The sequence below is a fragment of the Lissotriton vulgaris genome, chromosome 2_2 (genome assembly GCF_964263255.1).
Source record: "Lissotriton vulgaris chromosome 2_2, aLisVul1.2, whole genome shotgun sequence".
NCBI classification, from domain to species: Eukaryota; Metazoa; Chordata; class Amphibia; order Caudata; family Salamandridae; genus Lissotriton; species Lissotriton vulgaris.
This window is the reverse complement of record NC_141688.1, coordinates 320,674,376-320,693,325: the sequence shown is the minus strand read 5'-3', so window position 1 is coordinate 320,693,325 and position 18,950 is coordinate 320,674,376.

The following is an 18,950-nucleotide window of genomic DNA, read 5'->3' as shown; positions in this document are numbered from 1 at the left end:
AGAATGTGCTTTTAATTAGTGAAATGCAACCGTGTGCTTTTAAAAATAAAATGTGTGTTCTAGAAATTATACATGATTATTCTTTTTTTTTCCAATGCAAGCTGCCCCTTAGAATAGCGTGTGAAAGTTAACCCACTCAGTTTGAAAAAATCGCTATTTGAAAAATAAATGATGTTGAATCTGGCCCTTTTTAATATGTAGTGTATAAATGCTTGCAAAATTACATGTTGTTATTTTCAAAAAGAAGTATGAAATGTGTTTGCATCTAATTATTTTTTCCCTTTCAGCCAGTAGCTGTTTTTATGATAGATTTATTTTAAAATGCTAGCATGTGACTTAGTTGCAAAAAATATGTCCTTATTAATTACTGACTTTAGGATGCTTTTCTTCACGTTTCAGTTAGTTAGAGAATAATGGTTAGCTCTCTGGCCTGGGAACAGATGTGTTTTGAGTTACAAAGAATTTGAAATGACCTTGACTGATATGAGCCAGGCACCAGTTCTCAGCTCGGAGCTTTGTAAGGGAGGAGGCCCAGTGGGTAACTTCTGAGAGCAGAGAGAGCCAGCTTGTTATTCTTGGCTATATTCCAATTTCTTTCCGCGGAGAAATGTTTATGTAAGGGGGGTGTCAAGTCGCTCTTCCTTGCTGTCGGCGCAGACAGCTTCATTGCCTTCAGATAAGGGATCCTTGCACATGCAGAATAATTGGCAGACGCTTGGCCCTTGGAGTTAGATAAATACAATAGGCCTAAGTGAGCTTCCCTGACTAGAGATTAGAGATGCTTGGACAGAATGGTTGGCAGCAGCCTTACTCCTGCAATGAGATCAGCACTTGGCAGTGATTCACAATTACATCGCACTGTAGCCTGGCTTCTGCTTATTTTGATTGGATCGGATTCAAAACTCTGAGCGCGAACATCTTTCTGACGGGAGGGGCTGTTTCTCGGATGAGCTGAGAGTAGCTAAGGCCCCAGCCCTTCTGGCTGTGTATGACAAAATTGGATTTTGCCCAAACAAATTTAAAAGAATATGATTTAAATCATTCCTTGAATTCAGAATAATTTTTTTTTATATAAATTAGGAAGTTTCTTTCGACAATAAAAAGCACTTGGGGTGCTTTTTAAATGGAAAATTTATTTTTGCTAGATTAATGATACTTGTTTTTTCGTTTCAGGTTGTTGGGTTGTGGTGTTTGGTGTGTGCGTTGGCCCACCCCCCTCCCACTCCCTTTGTTATTTTACTTTTTTGTTTTCATTTTTTTATGTTAGTTTGTTGTTTTTGGAAGATGGAACCAGACCAGACCGGATTGGTGGCGGATGAACTATGGAAGCTGGTGACTAATGACCAGATCGGAGAAAGTGCTTCCTTGGCACCTGATACAGATGAAGATGGAGGGTGGTGACCTACACTGATGAATCTACAAACTGTCTTTCCACAATTGACTGCCTTGAACACTAAATTATAATAATATTGCACGAGTCATGTGCTATAATCCCTAATGATGAACTGTGGAAAAGTAATTACATTATGCCACTTTTGCAATTACCACAAACAGGCCCCAATTGACAATTTCTCAGTCCTGTTATGCAGTGCAACATGTATGAAATTATTCATATACATATATTGCCTTTAGTATTCTATGCTATTCTATTATTATTATTGATACACTTGTTTATCTTTCACCTATTATACTTTTCCTGTTTTCTATAAAACAGTCTTGCCAATGAAAGAGTTAGAAAGGATGGTGCACACATGTGTTCCACAGTGTGATACAGTGAGGAACTAGGTGCTACATGTTTTGTGATAGTGTGTCCTTTTCCTATTGCCTTTGGCATGGTTCAAATTTATCTTTTATATATACACCACGTTTAGATAATTTTCTTTGATTTATTGCTTGATATGCATAGTGCTACACCAGCTATTTTGTAGGAATGGGGTTGTCCTTATTTTCCTGTTATTCCACTTTCACTTTGATTCATCATCTCTTAATTAGAACAGTGGGATTAGTTCCAAGGGTGGTTACCCTAGACTTTAAGTTGTCCTGGGAGGTGTGTCTTTTAGTCAGGTTATGTCCTACATCTATTAGTAATGTTTGCCCAGACCTTAAGGACCCTTTGTCATGTTTATTTGTCAGATTTCACCAATTTCTTTCTTAAGTTGACCAAAGTAGGTAGGCCTCATTTAGGCCCATTGTTATTTTTATTCCACACACATGGCCCTACACCAATGGATTTCATGAGTTATCATTAGAAGTTGAAGTACATTTAGTTCTTAAGTTGACCAAAGTAGGTAGGCCTCATTTAGGCCCTTTGTTGTTTTATCATTAGAAGTTGAGGTACATTTAGTTCTTAAGTTGACTGAAGTAGGTAGGGACCCATTTAGGCCCCTTGCTGTTTTCATTCTACAAACAAGTCCCTATATCAATAGATTTCATCAGTTATCACTAGAAGTTGAGGCACATTTAGTTCGAGGGTGCTTTGGTTGATTTCTGTTGTTATCAGATCAATTTTAGTTATGTTTCAGCATTCAGGTCAAGGGTGCTTTGATTTGTTTTCAGTCGGTTGTTAGATTTGTATTCCCTACATCAAGTTTCGGGTGGAATTTCTTTAAGTTGTCATTTATTTTACAGAGTCTTTTGGTTTTTGGTTTTGTTGATAGATTATGTTGATGTTTCTTTACTTGGATGTTGTTGTTTATAGATGTTCGCAAGATAAAGTCTAAGGGTGGAATGTCTTGACAGGCTTTTTGGCTCTATTTCTGAGTGATAAAGACTTTAAGCTTGCTCACACCTATAGGCTGTATTCTTCCCTTTTAAGCCCTTTTTTCCAGACCTAGAAGAGGATAGCTGCTTTATATGATGATAGATCCCTTACTCTAATCCATCTATTGCCTATTGGCTTTGCCTTTCATTATTTTGCCTATAGTAGAGGGTGGATCCTGTGGTCCTGACTTTATATTATGGTTTGTGTAGGTACTCTGACAGAGCTAAGGGTTATTTCATCCTTCTCAGGCCTACAAGGCCCAGAACTAGAGAGACTCCATTTTGCTTTCTATCCCTGCAGAGCTGAGATGCTTCAAGGGGAAAGGTAATGTTTATAGTTAAGGCTGTTGTGTGCTAGGGGAAAACCAGCCAGGACTGGTTCTTATCCGAGGAATGTGTTTGTCTCTTGGGCCCAGACGTAACATGCAGATGCGCACTGCGGTTGCGTGGAAGCCCTGGAGCTAGCACAGGAATTCGGTGGGAGGCAGCCCTCTGTTGGAAATTTCCATGAGGAGAGAGGAATCCATATCAGCGAAGTGCAGAAGAGGAGAAGTGGTCAGTTTGGTTCTTGAAGAGTGGAGAGTAGGATGTCTGCTGGAGCTGCAGAATACAGTGCAGCTCTATTGGTTTTCTGGAATGGAGAAAGAAGGCAGATGATTGCTGAAGCTGGAGAGAGACTATCAGAATGCATTAAAGCAGATGGAGGAGTTGAGGCTGTCATTTGAAGTAATTGAGCCAGAGGCGTGGAGCTGTGATGACGGAGGGAGAGACAGAGAGAGCCCTGATCCCACCAGAGACAGAGAGAAATCCTCCTTCTAATAGGTGAGGTAGTCTAAACTAGTCCGCTTTACACTTACACCTTAATCTTGTCTTTATTCCCTAGGCTATTGTATGTCTAATCCTTTCCTTTCAGCGGTGTGTTAAAAGTTCCTGTTAGTCATAGAGACCCCGCAGATTTGTGTATGTGTATTTTATCATTATTGTAATAAAGATACCCCAGTTTTCAGTGAACTAGTGTGCATGTGTTATTCTTATGATAAAGCTAGCCTTTCTTCTAACCAGATGCTTTAGCAACTGATGGATCAAAAGGAAATAGGAGCGTTTAAATCAGGGAATAACTCTGGCATACAGTGTGTGTTTATTATTCTTAAAGCACAGGTAACCTTTTCTTCTAGTCAGATGTTACAGCCAGAACAGATGCTGCCCCTGATCCGGTAAGTCTGAATAATTAGGGAGAGAGAGGAGCCCTTGAGCTTGGGAATTATTGACACTAAGTGATTCGGCCATCCCATAATATTATTGTAGTAGCGAACCCTTAGTGAATAGTGAGAGAGACTTCCCAACATAGAGAGAGAGAGCTGAAGGTATTCATAGGAAAGTGGTCGTCATTGGTAAGTGGCGTTAGAGAGAACTCCAGGTAGGAGACTGGGGTGTAGATTCGCCGGATTGCAGATCGGGTTGTAAGTGAGTGAGCACCGGGGGAATACGGTGTTTAGGTCCGCCGGATTGTGGACCGGATAAACAAAGAGCACTGGGGCTGCAGCTCAGTGTGAATGGCACGCCGGATTGCGTGTCGAGTGAGCACTGAGGGTGAGCAGTGTGTATGGCACGCCAGATTGTGTGTCGAGTGAGCACTGATGGTAATCAGTGTGTAATGGTAAATAATCAGAACTGCCCCAGGGTAGATTAGTCTGGACCCATGTGGTCGCGAGACTATGAGGTATGAGTGTGGTGTAGGGCATGGATGTCCTTAGTAATCAGTGAGTATTCCTAGTAACCCTATAGATTTAGTGGTGTTTCTGATGATATGAGCTTGTATATTGCGAGTTCCCCATCCTCAGGTAGGTACCCAGGTGCCTGGATAGATGGTCCTGAGGAGGGAGGTGGTTACGTTTTGGCCAGGTTGGTGTTGCTCAGTGAGCTGGTTCTATCTGGTCCGAAAATCTGGTCATTACAGTGGCGTGGGGAGTGACCCGAGGTCAGGTCACACTCACTGCCGCGCGGTGACCTCCATAAGAGGCCAAGTGGGAGGGAGGTGCAGCTGGGAGGCGGCAGCGGGGGGCCAATGAGCGAGGGAACGGGGGACAGAAGGCAAAAGGGAGCGGGCCGCGGGGGAGCAGCGGGGGGTAGGGGGGACACAGAGGGCAGTGGCGCGAAAAGATGCGCCTAGCAGGCAAAAGCAGAGACGAAGCACAATGTACAAAAATACAAACAGTAGGTTACAGAAGGCAATGGAGGAGCTGTGCGGCGTGGGGAGTGACCCGAGGTCAGGTCACACTCACTGCCGCGCGGTGACCTCCATAAGAGGCCAAGTGGGAGGGAGGAGCAGCTGGGAGGCGGGAGGAGGGGGGCCAATGAGCGAGGGCATGGGTGACAGAAGGCAAAAGGGAGCGGGCCGCGGTGGACCAGCGGGGGGCACGGGGGGCACAGAGGGCAGTGGCGCGAAAAGGAGCGCCTAGCAGGCAAAGCACAATGTGCAAAAATAGAAACAGCAGGTTACAGAAGGCAATGGGAGAAAAAGCAGGATACAGAAGGCAATGGGAGAAAAGAAGAGTTTAGCCGTCCAGGCAGCAGTTAAACAGGGGCGGCGAACCCTCTGCGGCATCGGGAGTGAGACACGGGCACCAGGAGGAGCTGTGCGGTGTGGGGAGTGACCCGAGGTCAGGTCACCACCAATCCAAGTGGAGTGAGTGAGGGAGTCAGGAATATACACGCAACAGGAGCTGGCGATCACCCGACAAGCTCCTCCTCGATCTGCTAAGATAACGTCTAGCACCGTACAATTTTGAAGATCTACAGTCAGATTAGTTAATATACCAGCTGTGGTATTTATAACTCTCTCAACTACCCTAGATAGGCACTTTACTTCTTTACTAGTGATGATGGGCCCCTAAATAGGAAATACCCCCTTGACAATGTCGATAAAGTGCTGTTCAGGAGTATCAGTCTGATCTATCTCAGATGTATCCAATTCCGGTTTATCTCGTATTGTAGGCAAACTGTGCCGATCTAACCCATGATCTTTATGATAATTGTAGGGTGCTATATAGAAAGGTGGATACAGAAAGGACAAATAACAACAACCTGTCCTCCCCGAGGAAGACATGTGTAGGCATTCTCGCCACACACTAAATAAACATTTGGAAGGGTTAACAACGGAGGGCTACTAAAGGTACGTAGTCGATAAGTATAATTACAACGGCTGTCTTTACTGAAATGTGCCCAGTTCCCTGTACACAGAATGCAGAGGTACTATTTAATATAGGCACCGGGATAGCTTTGTCATCAGTAACATTTCGATCCTGAAATTGCTGAAAGTAATGAGTAAAATTAAATTCTGTAAAGTCAAGAATTTCGCTTTTCAATCATGTAACATTTTTATATTCTGTATATAAATTCATGCAGGCATTCGGGTCAAGCGATCCTTCCCCGTTATTCCCCTGTGGGTCAAAACCCTTGTGTACCTCTATATAGGCCAGGATCATTTCATAATCACGCTCACAGTATCGAGATGAATCTACTGTATAATGCAGGTACATCATCAACAGTAATTTAAACCAGGCCTCACAACTTCCTAAATAATATAAGGGCAATGAAATAAAAAGATCATGTCTGTGCATAACTGAGGGTAACAGACTACAAACCCAACAATTGGTCGTATTGGTAGCACTATGTGTTTGATGCAACATTTCTACAAATATATTTTTAACATAAGTCTGGCGATGCCTTTCCTTATGAGGGGCCAAAGTAAGAAAGTAATGCTCAGTCGGTGGAGTGGAAGTTCGTAACACAGTATGCATAGGATGACAAAATTCTAAATATAACAATACACTCATTATTATGATAAAAAATGTTGCAATGGTGATCACAAAAGCGACTTTCACACTTGTTGTCCAAGAAGAAAGCATGGGTACATAAGTAGGCACATATCGAGGAGCGAGGGGACGTTTCTCCTCAGGAATAAAGCGACCAAAGGAATACATTCTAGCTAAAAGTCCAAACTAAACTAAGGGACGCAGTCCAGCCTGCCAGAAGGTACTTCTTTCCTGTGTCCATCTAGAGCCTCACAGGCCGTCTCCTATCGTTCATCAAAAAAAAAACAGATCCTTGCAATGAGTTTATATATAGTTGCAACCTTGGCCCCTCTTGGGCTTCTTAGCCTTTCTTTCTGAACAGAGCAATACGATAGTCCAGCTCTCAACGTGTTCAGTCCAGTGTCTCGCTCAATACCCCCGAACTAATCCAACAATACCCTAGTACTCAAGTCTCTCCCTATCTCCTGCTATGTTCATCGGGGGTACTGTGTTGTTTTCTGGGCTGCAGGTTATAGCGAACATGACCAGGTGACTCATGGTCAGCAAACAGAGCAGACGAAGTGGCATTCGTGATGCATGATTGGTCATGAACTCCTCGAGCAACAACAGGGACAACAGAATCCGGGGCCAATTTCACTGTCGATGATGGGACCCCTTGCGTGCCCGATGCTCCTTCCTCTTGCCTTTCGATTCCCTGGGCTTTAGAAAAAGGAACACGAGGAGCTCTTTTGCTCTCCTGGGTCAAAACTCCTTCAGGGTTCTGTTGATCAAAAGGAAGTGGGAAAGGTACTTTCTTCAGGTGGGAAACGTGGATCCAGTGTTTCCGACCGTTCACCTTCACCGCTGTCCGAGTACCCAGCAGGATCTGAACTGGCTCGGTCCACCTAGGCTCCAGGCTAGATTTCTGTTGATAATTCCTCACCATCACCCACTGGCCAGGTTCCAAACGATGTCCGGGACCCTCCGGCAGGGGCTGCAGCGTATCTGACACCTGTTGATGGATAGAAAGATGATCTTTATTCAAAGTATACAAGTAGTCTGTCATCATTGGATAATCAATTTCTCCAAAGTTCCTTGGTCTTGGAACGCCCCAAACATTAGCTGGCCGTCCAAAAATAACCTTGTATGGTGACAGTCCTGATCGGGAATGGGGGGTAACACGCAAGGACATTAAAGCTAAAGGCAAAACGTCATGCCACTTTAACCCGTTGCTTTCCTGAATTTTGGCCATTTTCAATTTCAAACTTCCATTATATTTTTCAACCAACCCTGCAGACTTGGGATGCCGAGCGGCATGACATTTCTGTTTTATGTGTAATCCATTACAGATATGCTTGATAAGCTCCGCATTAAAGTGTCCCCCATTATCTGACCAAATCATTCTAGGTAATCCGTATCTAGGGGAAAAACTCCTTAATCAAGGCTTTGGCTGTCGCTAGATCAGTGTTTTCCTTGGTGGGTTAGGCTTCTATCCATTTACTGAAAGCGCAAACCACCACAGGACGTATTTTCAATTATTCACTCTTTCAAACAGAATATAATCCATCTGAAGTACTTCGAAAGGTAAGAACAGGTGCAAAGTTTCCACCAAGAACAGATTCCGGCCCTCCTGGATTATGTCATAAACAAACCATACAATGCAGAACTAAATCAGTTGCAGTTTTGGCAATATTAGGGTTATTCCAAACTGGATCTAACAGAGCACAAATGCCTTTTGCTCCAACATGCGCTGTTCCATGTGCCATAATTACTACAGCTTTGATGAATGCACTGGGAAGCATCCACCTTTGTTTCTCACTTAAGTCATTCCAACAGCCATTATCATCCAACCTCCCCACCTCATTCTCCCAATTGAGCAGTTCAGTAGGGGGAGCTTCTTTCTGTATTTCTCGGACACTTTACGTGGCGTTATCAAACATATCAGACTCCTCAACCCATCTCGCCGAACTTACGTACATGGGAGATACTTTAGATCTAGCATTTTCCTTCGCTATTTGATCAGCAAAAGCGTTCCCTTCTCCCACAGGATCCACTATTGCCTTACGTGCACTACATTTTACAATCACCACACTTTAAGGCAAAGTCAAAGCAGTTAACAACCTTAAGATCAAAGGGCCATGTTGTATTCGTTGGCCATGTGAAGTGAGGAACCCCCTTTCCGCCCACAATTTTCCGAAACTATGAGCCACGCCAAAGGCGTACTGGCTATCAGTGTAAATGTTTACCTTCAATCCCTCACTTAACTCACAGGCTCGCAACAGTGCTATTAACTCAGCTGCTTGCACGGAATGATAGGGAACTCGAGAAGCCTCAACTACAGAGCGAAGGATGGTGATTGCATACGCAGCTGTCGTGCAATCTGGTAACTTAAAACTGGAGCCCTCCACATACAACTCCCCTGAGGGGTCAGATAGGGGCGTATCTGTGAGGTCCACCCATCCCTTTGTTTCAGTTCGAAATATATTATTATTATTTATTTATTATTTAGAAGTTTTCTATAGCGCTAACAAGACCCAAAGGTAACAGAGCGCTTTACAGTAAAAGGAATGACAAGGTGAAACAACAAGACACGTAACAAATAAAGGCGATCCCCAAAAGACAGTATTGGAGGAGGAAAAGTTCGTAACAGTAGGGCTTTTGGTAGAAGGATACAGAGATAGCACATATTTCTGTGGGTGATCCTGGTCATCTAGGACCTAGGGAACGAATGAGGAACAAGGATTTGAGTTGGTTCTTGAATTCTGCATAGGACGGTATAGTTCTGATATGCGGGGGGATAGAGTTCCATATTTTGGGGGCATTTCCAGTGAAGGAGCAGTCCGCAGTTTTCTTCTTTCTGGTTTTTGGTAGGATGAGCAACAGGGAGTTGGAGCTTCTCAAATATCTACTTTGGCCTGCTTTTGTTAGCTTGTTTGCCAAGTATTCTGGTTTTCCGGTGTAGAGGGCCTTGTGAGTTAGGCAGGCCGTTCTGAAGGTGCTACGCATTTCCACCAGGAGCCATTCAAGTTCTTTGAGTGCTGGGGAGATGTGGTCAAATTTTTTGCATCCTGTGATCATTCTTGCAGCCGCATGTAGTGTTGTTTTTAATGAAGCCAGGTGAGATGAGAAGAGTTTCGGTCTTGTCGGGATTAAGTTTCAGGTGGATTTTTGTCAGCCAATCTTGAACATCGTTTAAGACAGCATTTAGTCTGTGGATGTCATTAAGTGAAGAGGTTTCCAGGTAGATCTGCATGTCATCCGCGTAGAGGTGGAACAGGATATTGGCATTCCTGAGTAGTTTGACGAGCGGTTCCATATAGATGTTGAAAAGCTGAGGAGAAAGTACTGATCCTTGGGGGACACCCTTGTTGACTTGCTGGGTTTCGGAGGTGAAGTTCTTCAGTTTTATTATTTGCGAGCGGTTATGTAGAAAGGAAGAAAACCAATCAAGAACTACCTCGCCGAGGCCAGCTCTTGCTTGCAGAGTCTTGATGAGGAGCTTATGGTCCACCGTGTTGAAAGCTGCGGATAGATCAAGGAGTATGAGAAGGCAGCACTTGTCAGCGTCAAGAGAGACATGAATGTCGTCTATGATGTTCAGCATCGCGGTTTCTGTGCTGCGGCCTTGTCTGAAGCCAGATTGGAGGGGGTCCAGGAGACTGATGTTATCCAGATGATGAGTCAATTGCAGGAGAACGCAGCGTTCCAGTGTTTTGGCGAGTAGAGGGAGGTTTGATATCGGTCTGAAATTGTTCAAGTCAGTAGAGTCAAGGCCGGATTTTTTCAGCAAAGGGGTGACTTGTCCCATTTTTAGACAGTCGGGGACCACTCCGCTTTGTAGGGAGCTGTTTATGATTTTGCCCCAGATGGGTGCTAAGGTGAACTTCAATTTTTTGATAAGTGAGGGGGGAATGGGGTCTGAGATGTGAGCTGATGGTTTGGAGGTCGAGATCAGCGAGATTATCTCAGTTTCCTGCATGTGGCGAAAGTTTAGCCAAAGGAGGGGAGAGGGGCTAGGAGGGAGGGCCTGAGGGATGGGCGCGTTGCTGATGTTTAGAGATAGTTCGATTTTTAAAACCTTGTCGTTGAAGAAGCTGGCGAAGTTGTCGCATAGTTCTTTGGACGCCTGCGGGGTGAGGGCCGAGGCTTAGAAGTTTGATGTCTGATTATGTTGTAGAGCTCCTTAGGTCTATTTTTGGAGTTGGCTAGTGCCTCTCGGAAGAAGCTGGATTTCTTGTTTTTGATATGGTTGTTATACTTCCTGCCGGCTGTTTTGAATTGTAGGCGAAGGATGGCTGTTGGGTTGTTTCTCCACTTTCTTTCTTTGGCTCTCAGGGTTCTTCTTTCTACGTTGAGGTCCGCATTGAACCAGGATCTAGACGGGGTGGCACGGCTTCTTTTGAGCTTTGGAGGAGCTAGATTATCGAGAATGGAGACTAGCTCAGAGTTGTAGTGGTCGATGAGATCGTTGGTCGAAAGGAGTGGAGAGTTGTCTGGAAGAAGTGAACTTAGCTGGCCTTCTAGAAGGTCTAGAGGTACTTGGGAGAGGTTTCTCGACCATTTGGGGGGGTGTTGAGGAGGTTTAAGCGGGATGATGGGGTGATTGATGTGAAATAGGATAAGATGATGATCTGACCAATCAACGGGAAGTATGTGGTTGATCGTGATTGAATTCTTTTGTGCAATGATGGCGTCCAGTGTGGCTCCTTTGTAGTGAGTCTCCTCAGTGCAGTGTTGCGTGAGGTTGTTATCGCCGAAGAGGCTGGATAGCTATCTAATTAGAGGGTTGTGGGTTTCATTCCATCGGAGATTCAGGTCACCAAGAATTAGGTTTTTGGAATCACCAAGAGCGTCTTGAGCGATCAGGTTGGATAGTTGGTCTCCAAACTTATTGTTTCTGCCCGGGGGGTGATAGAGTAGATGGCATAGTAGAGAGTCATTGTCTTTGGTTTTGATGACAGTGGATAGACATTCAAATGAGTCGTATTCAAAGGAGGAGGTTTCTGTGATGTTCCAGCTGTCCTTGTGGATGATAGCAACCCCACCTCCTCGTTGTTTAATCCTGTCTTTGGAGAGGAGGGAGAAGCCAGGTGGAACCAGCATGTCTAGGCAGGGGGGAGATGTCTTATTTAGCCAGGTCTCAGTGAGGAACGCAGCGTCAATGTCGTGTGTGAGGATGGCTTCGGCTAAGTCCGTTGCATGTAATGAGGCCGATCTGCAGTTGATTAGGAGGCAGTTGGTGATTTTCTCCTGAGTGTTGATGGTTTTGTCTTTAGCTTCTCTAGGTATAGCGGTGAGGACTGGTAATCTATGCCGTTTGAGAGTGGGTTGATCTTTCCGGTAGCCAGTGATTACTTGGATTTTAGATTTAGGTGAGACTGGGATGGGAGAGTCATAGGTCGTGGCTAGTAATGTTGCTTCTCTATCTGACATAGGAGCTTCTGATCTGAGCGGTCTGGAGGCCAGGTGTTTTGCGCCTACTAGGGTGTGAGATGAGATTGTGGTCAGGGGCCTGGTCCAAGGGGCTCTAGAGAGTTCAGAATTTTTGGGACTGGAGACCAGGACCTTGGGATAGGGATCGATCAGGTGAGCATTGTGGGCTACTGTGGTCCCCTGGGTGATGTTGGCGTTAGCGCGGAGGGGTGTTCGGGGAGGGGGTTTGGGAGGTTTGGGGGGATTACATTGAGCATTGAGGACTACTGTGGGTCCCTGGGTGATGTTGGCGTTGGCGAGGAGGGTCGTTCGGGGGTGGGGTTTGGGGGGATTACAGGCTATACCGAGGTTGAGGAGGGTTTCAATTAGGCCTTGGGTGATGGAATTGACCTGTTTTTCCAGGGCTGTGAGCCGCTTAGTTATGGAATCAATGGGGGGGTTGTAGGCAACTGCAGTGGGGCCGAGCGTGTTGTAGTTCGGGAGAGTGGGTTGGGAGATAGGGATCGGGGTAGAGGGAGGGGGACGTGTGGGAAGAGGGCTGGGTGGGAGATTGGACAAGGGAGGGGAGGGGAGAGGGTCGGGAGGAGGATAGGACGGGGAGGTTTGAGAGTTGGGGGAGATTGGAGGGGAGGCTCGTAGGCTGGGGACTGAGAGTTGGGGGGAGATTGGAGGGGAGGCTCGTAGGCTGGGGACTGCCTGTTGGCAGGGAGGTGATTGTCCTAGGAGGTGGGTGGTAGCTGTGTGGGGTGGAGTGGTAAAGGGGGGGGGTAGGGGGTGAGGGTTGGGTTTCCTGTTGGTGGTGGATAGATGGGCGTGGGAGGTGGGATATCGCGAGGGAGGGGGAGCCTGGCGGGCTGCGTGTGGATCGAGAGGGGGTGTGTCGCGGTCTTCTCTGTCTGTAGAGGGAGTGGACGATAAGGGAGTTGACGATAAGGGAGTTGATGCGAGGTGCGGCGGGGTATGGGGGGCGGACTTGAGAGAGGGAAATAAAGAGTCAACAGGCTTCCAGGTTATCATTGTTGGCTTGTATGAGGACTGTGCCATTGGTGAAGATAGTCACGGTTGTATAGCCCCTGCCAACTGATCTGCACGGAAGAATCGTAGTTAATTTGCAGCTAAGAGGAGTGGAGGTGGTTTTGGCGATGAACATCCGCGTTCTGATTGTGGAGACCCAATATTCGGGTCTTTCGGTATGGCATATCAGGTCCATCTTCATCGGTCCTGAGGAGGTCGAGTGGTAGATGTCAATGATTAGAGTTTCTTTATGTTTGCGGATGAGTTTCTGCTTGAAAGTGCGTCGAAGTTTTGTAGAGAGGAGGGGGGAAAGATGATGGTGAAGGAATTCCGACTGTGAGGTTTAAGGTGGGAAAGTGGAACTGGAGGAGGATGGGGAGGTTGGTCTCGGGCCATCGTGAGGATAGTAGAGGGTGGAAGAGCCTGGATAGGTTGCGATGAGAAGCTTGGATCTTAGGTGACCCAGGGTGGTGGTCCCGTAGAGTGATGAGAGTGAGGCTCCAGGCCGATGGCGGGGGTCTTAAAGCCCGTGTGGAACTGCTGGGAGTATGCAGGTAATCTGTCTCAAATTGGTAGTTGGACTTTTGTAAACTAGCGCCTTGAGAGTGGAGTGTGATGCAGACTCTGGTCAGGAGAGGACATGCAGACTGTCTCGCATACGTACACACCCACAGCCGACTCAGTACGGGATCTGATCTGACGCAGTTCTAGGGTTGCTGTTAATAAGCTCTAGCAGCCGTGATCTTTCTGATAGAGCTGCACGCCTGCACCCTGTCTGGCGTAAAGGTAAGGATTTTAGGTCTACAGGACCTCGTTGGTCGAATTGAGGGCAAGTGGTTGAGGATAGTGGTAGAGGACGTTCCGTTGACCCCCTGTTAGGTGCCCCTCACGAGTTTGGCAGTCAATAGCTCACTGCGAGGTCAGGCGATGTCCTTTTTGGCCGCCATTTTGGGGTCAGGCACAGGGTCGGCGGCGGTGGGCAGCAGAGGGAGCCGGAGGTGAGACTCTTAATTACAGTAGAGGGTAGATAGGGCTGTGGCTTGGTGTCCACGTAGTGGTCGTTACCTTGTTAGGCGGAAGAGGCGACTCCGATGGACATTCGAGTCAGGCGGCGTCTTCATTGTCCGCCATTTTGGAGACAGGCGGTGGTGGGCAGCCAGAGAGCCGGTGAGGAGGCTTTTTGTTACAATAGAGGTGGAGCGGGCTGTAGCTTGGCGCCCACGCAGTGGACGTTATCCTGAAAGTTGTAAAGGGCGACTCCGGTGTATGTTCGAGTCAAGTGGAGTCTTCTTTGTCCGCCATTTTGGAGACAGGCGTGAGGTCTGAGGTGGAGAAGAGCATGCAGCTTCGTTGAAGGGACTGTTAGGTGTTTTATGACGAACAGGACTATGGCTTGGAGCCCACTTGGCCGTCTATGCACTTGCAGGGTGAAAGAGAGCGGCTCCAGTGGAGGCTCCGGTCAGGCGATGTCCTTATTAGCCGCCATTTTGGAGACAGGCGCAGGGATTAACGGAGGCGAGAGTCACAGAGCTCCGGTGGTGGATTGGAGTCTTGAACGATTGAGCGGGCTTGAGGTGTTCTTGGTTCCTGGTGAGGGCGCTGTTGCTGGGATGCTGGATCCGGCGGCAATCTACATCAAGCGGGTGAGTGTCCTGGGGTCGCAAGGAGGGCAGAGGGGCGCCGATCAGTGTAGAGCGTGATCAGGCGGCGGGACTCTGCTTTCCTAGGCGGGACAGGCTGCACTTATCCGTCTTATGCTTCGGTCGCGATTTCTGGTGTTGGGCAGCTCTAGGGGGGCTCTGATTAAGATATTTTCAGTGAAGCCAGGAGCTCGGTTCAGAGCTCACTACCCCTGCGGCCATCTTGCATCCATTAAATATACAATCATGCATGTCATTATTTTTCTCGTCCGAAGGGAGGGGTAGTAACGTGGCTGGATTCAGAGTGGCACACCTTTTAATAGAGATATGGGGAGCAAATAAATTCAATTAATATCCAGTAAGACGTGCACTCATAAGGTGCTGAGTCTTGGTTTTATTCAGAGTGTATCACTGTGAGGTCAGAATTTAAAACAAATCCTTCCGACTGTCGGATGGCCACCTCCACCCACCGCAGCAGTAGCCCTCAAACAGCTGGGAAGTGCTCTGCCAACATAATCCAATACTGCCGAAAAAGAAGCACCCACCAAATCCTTATGTTAACACAGAAAGCGAACAACCGTCCACCTCGTGTACATAAAGCACAAAAGGTTTTCGGTAGTCAGGAGTTCCTAGGACAGGTGCAGAACAAAGAGCAGTTTTTAAACAATCAAGGGGCAGATGTATCAACAATATGTTTTGCGAGTCCTTAATTGCGAGTTTTTGCGAATCGCAATTTCGGAATAGCAAAATTGAATGTATGTGCATTTTTGCGATAAATTAGCGATTTCTAAAAAATCGCAGAATAATTTGCGAATTTTCTGCTATTTCTTAATTAGCGAATTTCGCAAAATAAGAAATCGCTAAAACATGAATCTGCAATGCAGGAACAGGCTGCTGACATCACAACCAGGAAGTTTCAGTGATTGCTTGCACCTGCTTGCCTGAGCCACACCTAGTGGCAGTTGGAAGACTGTTATGAGGCAGAGCAGACCTGTTTGGAGAGCAATGGAGTCCCAAAATACACAGGAGGAATTGTCTGCAGAAAGGAGGAAAAGGAAGCAAAAATTCTCTGAAAAGGAACAAGAAATCCTCATTGAAGAAATGGTTTGTAACCATGAGGTGCTTTTTGACAAGAAAGCACTTAAAGTCCCTGATTCAAGAAAAAGAAAAATATGGTTGGAGATCCAGGAAAAAGTAAATACAGTTGGAGTTACCACTCGCTCCATAGATGAAATAAAGAAGAGATGGTATGACATGCGACTAAGATCCAAAGAGAGGCTTGCAGAAAGGATTAAAGAGGCGAATAAAACTGGTGTTGGTACATCATCTGCAGACCAACCTACACCCCATGAGGAATTAATTGAATCAACCCTGCTTCCAGAGAGTGTGAGTGGAGTGGGTAACATTGATAGCTCTGACCCTACACCAACTACACAAGGTAAGATGCATGCAGAGAAGTCCATAGAATGTGTGTAATGCATGTGTGTGTGTCCTGTGCTTATACTCAGTTTGAGAAAGGTGGTAGTCTAGTGAGACTGTTAAACCTGTAGCAAGCAATGCATCATGGGAGTTGTAGTGCAATAATGATTGTCACACATATCATCATAGAAACTCATGAGTTGTTTGCAATTAATTATGAAGGTATAAAAACAGTGTAGCCCAAATAATTGTCATCAATTAAAAAATTGTATTTGTCAGAAACACAAACTCATTTATCACACTCTACATCCACAGAACAATCAAGGGAATCCAGGGAAGAAAGTGAGTTGTATAATTCACCTCCACATGTTACAACTGATACAGAAGAAGGAGGCGCTGAGGCCACTGCCCTCAACACAAATATGCACAGAAAGCGCAGACATGTTACTCCTCTACTAGCAATGGAAGATGATGAGAATGTAGATGGAGAACAGTAGCCAGTGAGACTGACACAGTGTTCCATCAAGACTCACAACACCAACCACAAATACCAAGGAGGCCACGGTCATTCAGGTTTGAGACATGTAGGAGCAGCAGTGGGCAAATTGAAGGAGACACTGTTTTTGCTGGCCTTGAACAGGATATGCTTCATGTACAGCGCCTGCAACACAAGGCCCTCAGGTCAATCAATAGGCAGCTTTTGAAATTAAATAACAAACAAGAAGGCATGGCTGCATCAATAGAAAAACTCTGCCTGACCCTTGGAAGCACAGAAAGTGCTCGCAACAGGGCTGCACAGACAGCACATGTGAGGATGCATGGGTACACAAAGGCAATTAACAGGCTTTGTTCTGTCACTAGCAATTTCACCAGGAGCAGCATTAACATGCAGGTTGAAATGAGCCACTGCACACATGACATGGCTAAAAGTTTGGACAAAATGACCTCTGTGTCATGCATTATGCAAACATCCAACTCTGGCGCAAGCGCTCTCCTGGGCTCAGCTGATAGTGAGGACACCTCCAGTAGGAGCAGTAGGAAAACAACTCAATTGACCCAGCGCAGAAGTGGAAGGCGTGCTAGTACAGGACCTGAACAAGAAAGCATGCAATCACAGGAACAACCTGCTTCAAGCCGCCTGCACAAGAAGTAACATTTTGAATAGCAATTTATTCAGCAGTACTGCATTGTGGAAGCTGTCTTTATGTTCCACTTATATTTTCATTTCCTTCATTAAAAATGTATCAATTTTGCACAATGCACTATGGTTTGTCTGTTGTGGATTAAAACAACCATTGCAAACATGAGTCTGTAGTTTGGCTTTTCTTACCTAAAAATAATTTCGTGTAATCCCTGTCCTTTGTCGGCCAGGCATTGCTCCTGCTCCTGCTACAGCCATTCTAGGTGGAGGTATGTCATCATCATCAGATGAGTCAGACTCACTAACTTCAATGTCTGTGCCTTTGCGCATGGCCCTGTTGTGCAGCATTGCACATGTTGTAACAATTTTACAACAGGTTTCAGGACTATACTGCAAAGCTCCTCCACTTTTGTGTATGCATATGAAACGGCTTTTTAAAATTCCAAATGTACGTTCAATTACCCCACGTGTGGACCGGTGTGCCCTGTTGTACCGTCTTTCACTTGCATTTGCAGGATTCTAGTATGGTGTTAGGATGAAATCACGCACTGCATAGGCATTATCACCTGCATGTGAAAAAAAAATTGCAACTGTATGTTCCATTTTCAAAGGATGGATGGATGGATGGAGGTTTGCATGAGTGTTACTCACCTAGCAGGTATCCATCTCCAAACTGACCAGCACTCAGACGTCTGTGAATTGCGCTATGTCGGAAGATAAAGGAGTCATGTGTGCTCCCTGGATACTTTGCCACAATGTCACTGATAATGTATTTGGCATTGCATATGATCTGGATGTTGAGAGAGTGGTAGCTTTTTCTATTATGAAATACATATTCAGTGGCTGCAGGTGGAGTGATAGCAATATGAGTTCCGTCAATGCATCCAATCACATGTGGAAAGCGTGCGATTTGATAGTAATCCAACTTTGTTTCCTGTAAGGCTTGTTGCGTATTTGAGAAGTATATATGATGTTGGAGTCTCCTCAGCATTGCATCCAGGAACACATGAAAGAAGCGTGATAGGGCACTTTGTGACACTCCACCGACCTCTGCAATGACACTTTGAAAAGACCCTGAAGCCAAAAGGTGCGGTGAGCACAATACCTGCACATGTGTTGGAATTGATTGTGTCCTGGCTGTAGGATGTTCCAAAAAAGGTTCCAATTCATTAATGAGGTCCAAAATGGTGTGTGGATGAAGTCTGTATTTGTCATATATCTCCTCCCGAGTCTGCTGGAACAGCGTAATGCGTATTCTGAAGATTCTCTCCTGTCTCTGTCTCCTCTGGGCAAGAGCTTGAATGCGCAGCCTCCTGGCAATCAGGTATAGTCCAGCCATTTTGGAATTTAAAATAATGCATTCTGGGTGCCTTTTTATATATATTCTTCTTTTACCACCTGCTTGTATTTGGTGTTAATTGCGATTTCTTATTTTGCGATTTTCGTAAAATTGCAAATTGCGATTTTTACATACATCCAGTTGCGATTTCTTAAGCTGGGATTTCTTGTTAGTGAAGTTCGCAAAACTAATAATATGCAAAATAAGGAATCACAAAAAATTCTCAGAAAAACACTTCTCGCACACTAAGAAATCGCAAATATTGCGATTTCTTAAAATGCGATGTGATTTTTTCATACATGCCAGTTACACTTTTTTTGTCGCAAACGCTGCGAAATTGCGATTTGCAGAGTTTGCGACATAAAAAAAGCTTGATACATCTGCCTACAAAAGCCTTCTGACACTCATCA